Below are 13,131 nucleotides of genomic sequence, written 5' to 3'. Positions count from 1 at the left end.
TAACTCTTTCCCACTCTTTCACACCCCACTTAAATGAGACTAAGGTGTGATGAAAATCAATTATATGACTTTAATTTGTCCAAGCTTGGGATCAAATTTTATTACTCTTTTCCTGAGCATCTGGTTATTCTAATTAATTTTCTCCTCCTTATCAGCGAATTTAATGATTCACTTCCATGCCCTTCTTTTGCCAAGCGTGTCAGAGCGGTGTTGTTGGCCAGAGGTGTCTCCATGGCTGTTAAGAAGGTCTGACTCTGGGAGAGGAGCCAGGAGCAGGGCGCTGAGAAGGAGAGGAGGGATGAGGTCATTCCACTGAGCAGTGACTGTCACCTTCATTTTGCCTGTAGGCTTTGTAATGTCCACGTGTGCACATGCAAGTGGACATGGGCACACACAGAGATAGGCATCGTTGCATGTATCCTGATATCAGAAATGGGTGGCAAGTGAAGATGAGGGCATATTCCACATTTTTTAACCTAGGGACGACCCTGGCAGTCCAGTGGTTAAGACTCTGCGCTTCCAGTGCAGGGGGTGTGGGTTCGATCCCTGGTCGGGGAACTAAGATCCCACATGCCGTGCAGTGCTGCCAAAAAAAGACCTAGTCTAAATTCAAGTTCTTTGCAGAGCTCATCTGAATAAGCCCTTTTAAATCTGAGCCCTTTAATTACTCCAGATTCCCTTAACACGTGGCTACTTCTGTACCTTGACTGTCATAGCAAAGTCACAGGTTGACATGCACCTGCTAAATAGTTAAAAATGTGATGTGAGTGCCTGGAATTAAGAGTGGAGACAAATTAAATCTGAAATGGTATGTGTGGCCCCGTCCATGGAAGGTGTGAAAATGTCCCTGGTCTACCGCAGCCCTCGGTAGGTTTATTAAGTCCTTCCCGAAGGGAACACGTCTCAGCCCCAGACTCTGAGCACCTGCAAACACTGAAAAATGTGCAGGGAAACAGATGCATGAACATGAATACATCCATGGGGAAGGGTACTATCAGCACCAAAGACTACTGAGGCTGACGTCAGTCACACGGAAACAATAAATCGACAATCCATGCCTTGTGCTTCTGTTTCACCTTTAATTCCCAAGGCTAATCTTCAAACTAAGAACTGCCTTCCTGAGAGCATGTTTTCATGTACCTTTTACTAGTTCACAGAGTGGGCAAACAAGATGTGAACACAAAGCAGGTGAGATTTTGTTTGCACATGAAGGAGAATTTCTTGGTGATGAACAATTGGAACAGTTTATAAAATGTGGTGTGTGGTTTTCAACCCTGGAGCAGGTTAAAGGAAAAAAAATCAAAAAACATTTGCCTGAAGTTGCTTGGGTCCGAAATGGCAGGGATTAAACGTACATCATTTTAAGCAGCTGTGAAACTGGTCAGACATAGATATAGAGAGATTAATATCATCATTTGTCCTGTAAATACTTGCCAAGTACCTAGTATACACCAAACACTAGGTCTGGCTTTGGAAATACAATGAACAAACTCTCCTTCCAAGGCCTTCACAGTCTTAGGGGTAGGACAAATAGACAAGTGAAAATTGCTGTACAAGTCAGGACATAATTCTAGAAAACTCTAGAAGAGGAGTTGCACTGGGTGCTATGGAGTACAGAAGAAAGGCACCTGACCTGGGGCAATGCATGCAAAGGAAGGCTTCCTGACAATAACCAGTCCTCCAGTTCTGGAAACTAAATCATGTGATTATAAAGAAAGCTCAGCTGCAGGAATAAAATAATATGCATTGGAATCGTATCATGTGGTTTGGGGTGGTTGTATTATTAGCCCACAAGACAAAAATCAAGTATATTCACAATTATTCGCAAACTTCCTGCACGTTGCCCCTAAAGTACAATGTACATAAATATTTGCAGTTTTATGTTATAACTGTATTCAGTAATAAATATGCATAAATATGTGGTCTAAGCAATAAACACAAAGATCACAATCAGCATAGCAAGATGCTCTCAATGTGAGAGACGCAAGAAAATGTGATACACTAATTTAGTGATACAGCAGACTCGTTTGCAGTATTTAAACTGTTTCTTCCTTCCTCTGCCGTTGTATTTTTTTTTCAAGCATGGGTAGTCAGATTTGACTAAGGTAAATGAGGACATGGTGGGATTACACTGTATTACTTTGACTTCTCTTTACAACAATGATAAATTACAGTTGGAACAAAAGGCTTCAAAGTGTCTTAAATTCTCTTAAAATAGTGATTCACGGTACTGAAGAACTAAATGAAAACTTCAGCAAAAGAAACCTTTACAAATACCAAATATTTATTAATTTTGGTATCCTTATATTTTTTAATGCTCTGCGATTAGGAAGAATTATTTCATTTATAAGAATGACGACTTTCTCTTAAAATTATAACTGATCATTTAAAATTAACAAAGGAAACAATATAGTACCATTAAAAGAAATGAAAAGGAACATCGTTAGAAACATATCCTCCAGATTTACTGTGTTCCATCCACCCCTGGACTGTGTTGCCCCAGCTGTTGCTTCAGAGCCAAATCTGCTCAATTAATATCACCTTCTGCCTCATTTCCATTGTGTCTGTAAGTCAAGTTCCCCATCACTGGACCCCTCCGTGCCCCATATGAAGCCCTCCAGACCAACCTTGCCTTGAGGGACTCAGCATCCTGGGCTTCCTACCCCTGTCAGGGGAGCTGTCCGAGATGCTCCTCCTTCAATCCTGGGACATGCTCACTGCTGCCCTGGCCCAACGTGGGACCAGAGCTGGCTGACCTCTGACGCTAGGCATTTCTGAGTCTCCTCACCTTCTACGTAAAGTTCCCTGTCTGATAACGAGGCTCTCATTCCTGGCATGGAGTCTATCCCACTCCTCCTTCTTCTATGAGTGCCACTCCAGGGAGTCTCAATGATACGCAAGTGAAAGCATTTGAATTCCTTAGTGCAGTAGCTCTCAAACTTGACTGCATATTTTATTCATCTGGGAAATTTTATTTTTTAATATCAGTGTCTGGCCCTACCCCCATAGATTCTGACTTAGGAGTTCTGGGAGGGGTTATAGTCATTAGCATTTTGTACAAGTTTCCCAGATGGTTCTAATGTACATGCAGCCAGAGTTGAGGACCACTGGCTTAGAAGGCATCACGCTTCATCCCAGGCTCACCTTCCCAGGCAATGCCAACAGCCAGGTCAGTCCATCTAGGGGTTCCTAGCGTGTGTACATACACACACACACACACACACACACACACACACACACACACACACATACACACCAGGCTAGGTATAAGTAAATAATTCAAGGAATGATTACACATAGGAGCAGAGACAAAGTACACCCACCATGCTGTGTCTGAATTCCTGACCCACAGAATCCAGGAGTGTGATAAAACAGTTGTTGTTATATACCATTCTGTTTGGGAGGTTTTGTTACATAGCAATAGATAACTGGAACAGCAAGTTACATAACTTTTCTAAGGTTTTGTTTGATCGTTTTCTAAGGTTTTGAAAAGTTGTGTTGAAAATTAAAATTAATGTATATAATTTACCTGGCACAAAATAAGTGCTCAATAAATGACATCCATTCATGATAGTGATTATCATTTATTTTCATTAACTGTTGTCTCTTTGAGGCCTGGCTGCTGCCACTGCTTCATAGGTGCTCTTCACATTTGAAGATGCATAAAAATATGAACAAAAAATTCTATGTAACGAATGCTCTTTCAAAGCTAACCATGCAAAAGGACCAGCCCCTTGGTTTGAGGTGACACCAGTCATTTGCCCAACAATTTAATCATAAGTTACTTTTTCGATTCATGTCTTTCCGAGCAATTTAACAAATATTTATGAAACAGTGTGCTATGTATGATGACACAGAAGATAGAATCCCTGCCCAAAGGAGTTAATAGTCTTAATAATAATTAAGAAAACAAAATCATCAAATAGGCCTAAGAGAGCTTCTAAAATATCCCTTCATTTTGTACTTGAGAAAATCAAAGTCTGGAAAAGTTAATCAAGCTGCTCGGGACCACACATTATTGGCAGCAGACCTGAGACTAGAACCCAGGACTTATTACTTCCAATAATTTATTCATTCCTTCCTTCAAGAGACATTTGTTGAGCACTTCCCATGCTCCAGTCACTGGGGACTCCAAGATGAATAGGAAACACTCTTGCTGACAAGGAGTCCACAGTCTGATGGGAGGTACAGGCACAAAAGCAGATAAGTACAGAGCTCAAGAGAAGAGCTGCAGGGTTGAAAGGTGGCCTAGGAGCAGAGAGGGGGCTGCCCATCTTTGCTGGGGAAAGATTCAGAAAGGAGATGACATTTGGGCTGAGTTTTGAAGGTTGAGTAGGAGTTTGCCAGGCAGAGAAAAGGCATGCCAGGTAAGAATAACCAGTTTTGTGATGCCTTAGAGATACGACCATGCATTTTTATTAAGCCAGAGTTTCAGAAACTCAGCTCCATGGACATATTCTTAAAGGACCTAGAGAATTTTTATCCTTTTAAAGGGTTAATATTTTATTCAAGTTTATTAAACAGACAATTCTTCACAAACAAAAACAATACAAGACACATAAAATATACATCTTTTCTAAAGGAACATGTAGTGTCTGACCTTCAGAGATCATTTATCTCAGCCCCCATGGACTCATGGGCCATAGCAGAGGAGGGATATAGCTTAATGAGCAGGAAGGCTGTGAAACCAGAGACATAGTTAAACAGCAAGAACAATTAAAGGTTAAAATTAGATTATTATTCCCTTTGATGCCCTTCCCCCATGGCATATCACAAAATACAAAAGCAAAGGGTAGGAAAAAAAAAACAGCAACTGAGAAGATTACCCTTGAGCCAGCCTACCACAATTATAATATGGTATTTGATAAAAGAAAAGACATTTCCAAAGGCCACCATTATTAATGCCACCAAGAAAGAATTGGGAAGTTGCAGTTTAAATCATTGGTTCTGTGCCAGTTCTCTTTTTTATATAAATAACAGTTCTCACTGTGAGTTATTGCACCTTAATTTAGTTAGGAATACATTTTAAAAATGGCTTGCTAGAAGGTGTGACTCAATGGAGGGAAAGGATTATCAGGTAGGGCAATGATCCATAAATAGCTGTTATTATTATTTAACATGTGGGTGTTAAACACCCACAGTGAGCTAAGCACCGATTAAACCTCGGGAAGTTGTGGTTCTTTCTCTGACAAGGAAAGGCTAAATACACAGAAGAGAGGAACGCTTAAATCTACTTAAGATCAGGGAAATTTATTTTTCTACTCCAACTTTTCCTTGCTTTGCTTGTCAAATTAATACAATTCAAGATATTAGACTAGTATTGATAATAGTTATTCCTTACCCGTATTAAGTGTTTTATACTTTACAAAGGGTCTTATATAAAGATCTCATTAGATAACAGGGCACATAGTCTTTGGAAGATGTGAGCATTAAGGAGAGATAGTTTCATTTCAGGAGAAGACGAAAAAAGTAAGAGGGGTCAGCTGACCTTCAGAGCATCACAGGGCAGTTGTACTTGGGGAAGGTGAGAGATTTTTAGGATGGGTAACATATGCACGGAGCAACTGTCCCTCCCACCTCTTTCAGCCACCAGTTTCTCTCCCTAGAGGCAGTCAACAAAATCAATTTCTTGTGTATTCTACCAGAGCTACCAAATGCATGTCCTAGCATAAAGTTTACACGTGTGGTATCATACTGTATGCACTATTCTACACCCTACTTCTTTCTCCTATATTTTGGAGATTATTTCATGCTGCATTATTATTTGTAATGGCTGCATCATATTTCAGGTATACATGTGCCATAATTTATTTAATTAGTGTGGTAATAAAGGATATTTAGGAGGGTTGGATTTTTTGTTTGTTTCTGCAAACTTCTGCTGTTACAATGATTCAATACATATCCTTGTAGAAACAACTTCCCTATAAGTGGATTTGCTGGTCAAAAGTGTACATGAGTTGGTAATTTTGATAGCTGTTGCCAGATTCTTCTCTGGAACATCCTGAAATTCTCAACAGCAGTGTATAGGAGTGCCTATTTCCCCCACTGTCACAGGCACAGTGCGTTATCAAAATTGATGATTTTTATTTATTTATTTTTTTGCGGTACGTGGGCCTCTCACCGTTGTGGCCTCTCCCGTTGCGGAGCACAGGCTCTGGACACACAGGCTCAGTGGCCATGGCTCACGGGCCCAGCCGCTCCGCGGCATGTGGGATCCTCCCGGACCGGGCCATGAACCCGCGTCCCCTGCATTGGCAGGCAGACTCTCAACCACTGCGCCACCAGGGAAGCCCAAAATTGATGATTTTTGATAATCAGATAAGTAAAAAATAGAATCTCATGGTAGTTTCATTTGCCTTCCTTCCAATTATAAGACTTTTTTTTTTTTTTCACAGTTCAAAAAACATTAGCATTCCTTTCTGTGAACTCTGTTTATATTCTCTGTAAGATTTTCCTTTTGGGGTGGTTCTCTTTTTTCTGATTGACTTTGGGGAACTCTTTTAATACTAATGAAATACATAATCTGAATAGCATATATTTTTTGTAGTATGGCATTTCTCTTTTGACTTTGTTAAGGATAATTTTTGCCTTACAGAATTGTCTCATTTTAATAAATTAGTGAATTAATCAATCTTAGGTTTTGTTTCATATTTATAAGTCACTATTAATACAAGATTGTTTTTAAAAGAAACTCCCTAGTTTTCATCTGGTATTATGATTTTTGTATGTAAGTGATTAATCCATTTAGTATTTATTTGGTGTGAGGTAAGGATCTAATATTTTGTTTTTCTCGATGGCTACTAAGTGGTCCCAACTTCTTTCATGAATAAATCACCTTTAAATTTAAATGACACTTCTGGCAAATATTAAATTCCTCCATAGACAGTAATGTTTTGTTAAGACCATTATTCAGTTTAGGAATCTAGAAATTCCCCTGGGTCGATTTACCGGAGTTCATGCTAGTATGACCTCCTGAATCCAAGTAGATGTGTGTGGCAAGGGAAAAGTGATATGTAGGAAACAGAGTGCCAGCTGGCGTTAAGATAGCAAATAGGAACAGAGAAAAGTTAAGATAAAAATATGAAGAAAAAGTAGGGAAGATTCCAAAACAAATGCTTATGATGCAGAAGGTGATCTGCATTCCAAGTGCCCTACTGATAAAATAGGCAATCATCTATTCCAATTGCCCTCATGATAAAGTTTAAATTCCATCACGTGAACTCCAGGACCTGTCTGATCTGGCCTCTGCCTACCTCTCTAGCCCAGGATAGGTTGTTACCCCTACTTGTCTTTCAGGTTTCAGCTTAAGCACTATTTCCCCAGGTCTACTTCCCTGACCTGGCCAGTACTGAATCAGGTATTCCTCTTATGTGTCTCTGCAGGATCCTGTGCTTTGTAGAGTCTGTCTAGTCTCTTAATGCTTTCACCTCTGTTGTAGACTTTTCCCCCACCCCCCAGCTTTTATAGATCTTTCTCCTGGTAGATAGATTTCTCTCTGGGAGACTGCCCCTTCTCTTACAATAAGCTCAGTGTTGCTGAGGGCATTGACTCCGCCCAACGCAGAGATCCCACACGGGATTTAGAGCAAAGCCATTTTAGCGCCAGTCATGCTCCAAGCCCCAGTGCTTGGTTCAGGGATGGGCGTGTGCCCAAAGGGAGCTAATAGGACACAGTGAAACTTAGACTGGGGAGCCTGAATACAGACTCATACCAGAAGTCATCGCAAAACAGGAGGCTGAAGGATGAACCAAAAATAAAGTGGGACTAAGAAATGGGAAGACAGAGAACATCACTTGAAGCCCTAGGTCAATCTGAAACCAGTCTTGTGCCTGGACTGTTTAATGATATGTGAGTTAATGCATTCCCTATTTGTCCTCAAGTCACACTGAGTTGGGTTTTTTGTCACTCCCAACTGCAACTTCTTAACCTAAAGGTTAAGCTTCTTAAGGGCAGAAACTGTCTTAATGCTATTGTATTCCTAGCACCATGCCCGGAGCACAGCAGCCTTCAATACAGCTACAGGGGAAAAAACAGAATAACTAATCTGATAAAGTTCTTTCAAATTCTAAAGTGACAATTGCTTCCATGTATTGATATTCTACTTGCAAAAGATCACTGAGCCCGGGTTGTAAGGCAGAACCTGGATTCTTTGCAGGGCTCCCTGGGTCAAGGTCCTTGGTTTTCTCATCTATAAAATGGCAACAATAATACCTAATTTGAGGCTTGACGTAAAACTGATGATAAAATAGGACCTGGGAGCGCGCCCCACTGCTGCTTCCGGTGAGCGGCCACAAGACCCGCCACACGCCCCGCAGGCCAAGTCCAAGGTCAGGTGCATGGGGACCCATCCACGGTGGAGCCTGTGGAGTTCTCCATGTGCCCAGCATTACCCTCAGTACTGCCAGACTGTGTGGGTCCTCAGGCTGAAATTAGTGCCCAAAGTGCAGAAGAAGGCAGACCAAGCCTGGGCTGGGTCCTGGCAGGGTGCAAGGTGCTGAAGGCCATCAGTGAGTGCCGGGAGCTGATGGCCTGGGAGTAGGCCAAGAACCTGGAGCAGGGGTAGCAGCAGGCCGAGGACAGGGCCCCCCAGGCTGGAGAGGCGCAGGCCTGGACATGACTCTAGGAGCTGGAAGTGCTACAGCTGCAGGAGAAGATGGAAAACTTCCTCACCCAAGAGAACCTGGAGATGCAGGTGCAAGACGACTCCTGGAAGACATACAACTGGGCCATTTCTAGCACAGGGCTCCTAGGGGCCCAGCAAGGACAATGCCCACCCAGGGCCCAGAAACCATGTGTGTGTGGGGGGCAGGGGGGATTAGGAGAGTTGAGCCTGATCTGGAATAAAGCATCTGGTGCTTCTTATTAGGAAAGCTCAGCCTACGCCAGCACAGCCCTCACCTTGTGGGCTCTGCACCCACCACTTGGTTAGAAACTCTCCAACACAGTGCCCTGTGCCACCCACGTGCACAGCTCTAAGCACAGCACCAGCCCCTGGGACAGGTTCCATCTCACAGAGGAGCAGACCGGGCCATAGTCCCCTCAGGCAGCCAGGTCATCTCTGAGTACCTTTAAGGTTAGCAGTTAGCAAATTACAAGCCATGGGTCACATCTGGGCTGCTGCCTACTTTTGTTAGTAAAGTCTAATCGGAATATGCGCACGCACACACGCACACACACGATGATAATAACAGCACACATAAATACTTATTCTTAAACTGATTATTTCACCCTTTTTCTCCTGTAGGCTTAATCCTCTTCAGAATCTTTACAGATTATAAAAACCACATAGGAACTCTCTAAACTCAGAAAGGAAGGTATCATGGCTGTCTATGAGAGGTTACCCTGATTTTGCAAATAAAATTGTTTTCACTCAGCTTCCAGTTGTCTCTGCTGATGAGAGAATGCAAAGTCGTGGATAATCAAAAGTCATTTATACATGTTCGGGGACCTTGTTGTCTGACGAGTTCAGCAGTAAATTTTCCTTCCTAATTGCATTTTGCCTACAGTGGCACCAAAGTGAGTCTGGATTACGTGAGCGTATGTTGACCGGGTGATAAAGAAGCTAATCATTGTGTCGGACAGGAACAGAAACCGAAACCATTTTTAAATGTTTTTAAATTTTACTTCATGGAATCCTCAAAGCAGATAATCTACAAAGCAGAGCGATAATGTCAACGAAGTATAGGAAATTTTTTTGTTCGACGCCATCATTATGATTTTTAACATAGCATTATAATTTTTTTATTTTGCAATAATTTAAAAAAATTTACCTACTGTAGTTAGAGGAACTTTTATTAACTGTAAAATTTTACACTACTTGAATAATCTCATGTTTCAATTACCATCTTCTTTTTTTTTTTTTTTTTTTTTTTGCGGTACGTGGGCCTCTCACTGCTGTGGCCTCTCCGGACACGCAGGCTCAGCGGCCATGGCTCACGGGCCCAGCCGCTCCGCGGCACGTGGGATCTTCCCGGACCGGGGCACGAACCCGTGTACGAACCCGCGTCCCCTGCATCGGCAGGCGGACTCTCAACCACTGCACCACCAGGGAAGCCCTACCATCTTATTAAAGTAGCACAAGTAATGGTTGAAGCATTATTCATAAGTTAATGCTGTTTTAATTCTGTGAGTGAAATGGATTAAAAATTCTTTATGGAGTGCTGCTGAACCACAGATCACAGTATGAGCAGCTGCGCTTTGGAGAACAAAATGATTCCTCTGTGCATGTGTGACTGGGGAGCCAGGATAGGAGGTATAAGAGCATAAATTGGTTTGCAGAGAAAATGTAGCAGGCTCAGCTGGACTGGAAACTATTGTCTTAGGTGTGCCTAGTGAGATTTGCAGGTGCAAGGCATTGCTAGAGGATTCCTTTCTTAAATGTCTGTAAAGAAACTTATTCCTGTAGTGACATCAGCATCATGGCTTCATGAGATGCTCCCGTTGCCTCTCTCCCTTTCAATCTACAATTAAAATAAAACATCCATAACTCAACAAAGGCTCCTCTGCCCAAGACACCAGGACGCCAGAGAGATCCACATGGCTGTAGATCTAAAGGTGAGTGGATTGGAACACACAGAGGAGACAGAACCGGGGGAACAATGGAGGTGGTGCCCACCATCCCAGCCGCAGCCCCAGAGAATGCAGGAACAGCAGCAGAGGTGACACACACGACTCTGGCCGCCCAAAACAGTAGCATCTGCAGCCACAGGGAACCAGGTGCAGTGGAGGTGGCACTCACAAACCTGACAATCCCAGATGTGGCAGAGGCACCTGAAGCCCTGGCTCACCCGCCTCCCCTCACCACAGCGGTGGTGCCCACGATTCAGGCAACCCCAGACATGGCAGAGGCGTCGACCATCCCCATGCCCCGGATGACAACACCAGCAACAGCAGGGACACTGGAAGCAACAAGGCTCCAGCGGCCCCAGAGGCACAAGCAATGATGACAAGGACACCGCAACACCTCTGGCAGAGGTAGTAGAGGATGGGAAGTGCCAATTCTCAAATACAGCCTGAGGAAGCGCAGCTAAGAGAAACCAAAAACTTGTGCTATAGCGCCACCTACTGAAAGACAAAAGAAAGGCCTCCAATTACCAACCTGTTGACTTGATAGAATCAAGTTTGCAAAAAAACCTTAACCTAAAGACAGGCGTTTGCTACTTCACATGCACTGGCAAAGGAATAACTCATCAAGCACCATGAAAAACCTTGGTCACACAGAACCACAAGAAGAAAATGACAATTCTCCAGAAACCAAACTTAAAGTCATGAAAGACTGTGATCTGATAGAGAATTCAAAACAGCTGTCGTGAAGAAACTTAACAAGTTACAAGAAAACTCAAGAGAGGCAGATCAGTGGGCTCAGGAATAACATTAACAAACACAAATAATATTTTACCAAAGAGACTGAAACTCTAAAAAAGAACAAGACAGAAATTCTGCAGCTTAAGAACTCAATAAATGAGATGAAGAATGCATTAGAAATCATTGGAAATAGAGCAGACTATATGGAAGAGAGACTAGTGAACTCAAAGATAGAAATCTAGAAATGATTCAGGTAGAAGAGGAGAGAGAACTAAGTTTTTTTTAATGAATAAACTCTATGAGAACTACCTGACTCCATTAGAAAAGGCAACATAAAGATAAGCGTATCCCAGGGGCTTCCCTGGTGGTGCAGTGGTTAAGAATCCACCTGCCAGTGCAGGGGACACCGGTTTGAGCCCTGGTCTGGGAAGACCCCACATGCCATGGAGCAACTAAGTCCATGCGCCACAGCTGTGCCACAGCTACTGAAGCCGGTGTGCCTGGAGCCCGTGCTGTGTGACAAGAGAAGCCACCGCAATGAGAAGCCCGCACACCACAGCGAAGAGTGGCCCCCACTCGCTGCAGCTAGAGAAAGCCTGCGTGCAGCAATGAAGACCCAACGCAGCCAAAAATTAAAATTAATTAATTAATTTAAAAAAAGATAAGCATATCCCAGAAGGAGGGAGCAGAGAGCTTATTAAAAGAAATAACAGCAGAGAACTTCCCAAACCTGGGAGAGGAACTGGATATACAAGTCCACAAGGCTAATAGAACACTTAATTATCTCAATGCAAACAAAGACCTTCTCCAAGACACATTATACTAAAACTATCAAAAATCAATGATTAAAGAAAAGAATTTTAAAGGCAGCCAGCGGATAAAAAGACAGTAACCTACAAAGGAACTTCCATTAGGCTATCAGTATATTTCTCAGCAGAAACTCTACAGGCCAGGAGAGAGTGGAATGGTGTACTCAAAATATTGAAAGATAAAAACTGTCTTCCAAGAACACTCTATCCAGCAAAGTTACCATTCAAATATGAAGGAGAAATAAAGACTTTCCAGACAAACAAAATCTGAGGGAGTTCATCACCACTAGACTTACCTTACAAGAGATGTTGAAAAGAACTCTTCTACCTGAAACACAAAGCAAAAGTAAATAAAACTTTGAGTAAGGTGATAAATAGACAATCAGAAAATTGCAACTCTATATCTGAATGGGTTGTTAAACACAATTATAGTATAAAGGTTAAAGGGGGGAAAATCATTGAAAATAACTGTAGCTACTTCAATTTGAAATGAACCCACAAATAAAAAGGGACAATTTGTGGCAATAAAAACATAAAAAAGGAAGAGGAAAAGAATGGAACTTATATAGGCAAATGAAGATAAGACGCTATCAGCAGAAAACTGACATATTATCTATGAGGCATGTATACAAACCTTATGGTAACCACAAAACAAAAATCTAGAGCAGAGACACAAAATATAAAAAAGATGAAACTGACAAAAACATCATAGAAAACCATCAAACTAAAATAGAAGACAGAAACACAAAGAAAAAGAAATAATGAAGACATAGAGCAGCCAGAAAACAAAAGATAAAATGGCAGTACTAAGTCCTCATTTATCAATATTCACCCCCTAAATATAAATGGATTGAATTCACTGATCAAAAGACACAGAGTGGCTGGCTGGAATAAAAAACAAGACCCAACTATATGCTGCCACCAGGATACTCAGCTCTAAAGCAAACATAGGCTCAAAGTGAACGGTTGGGACATGATACTCCAAGCAAATGACAGCTAAAAGAAAGTGGGTTTAGCC

General features: G+C 42.0%; 1 protein-coding gene across 1 annotated transcript in view; it reads left to right on the top strand.

Annotated features, from left to right (window-relative positions):
• The window catches only part of HTR1E (5-hydroxytryptamine receptor 1E), a 64,772-nt gene that overhangs the window by 28,540 nt on the left and 23,101 nt on the right, over positions 1-13,131 (top strand). The window lies entirely within an intron of this gene.

Source organism: Aethalodelphis obliquidens, unplaced genomic scaffold, assembly GCF_003676395.1.
Source record: "Aethalodelphis obliquidens isolate GAN/ISIS:26980383/991018 unplaced genomic scaffold, ASM367639v1 scaffold3, whole genome shotgun sequence".
In the NCBI taxonomy this organism is placed as follows: Eukaryota; Metazoa; Chordata; class Mammalia; order Artiodactyla; family Delphinidae; genus Aethalodelphis; species Aethalodelphis obliquidens.
This window is presented reverse-complemented; position numbering and strand designations above follow the sequence as displayed.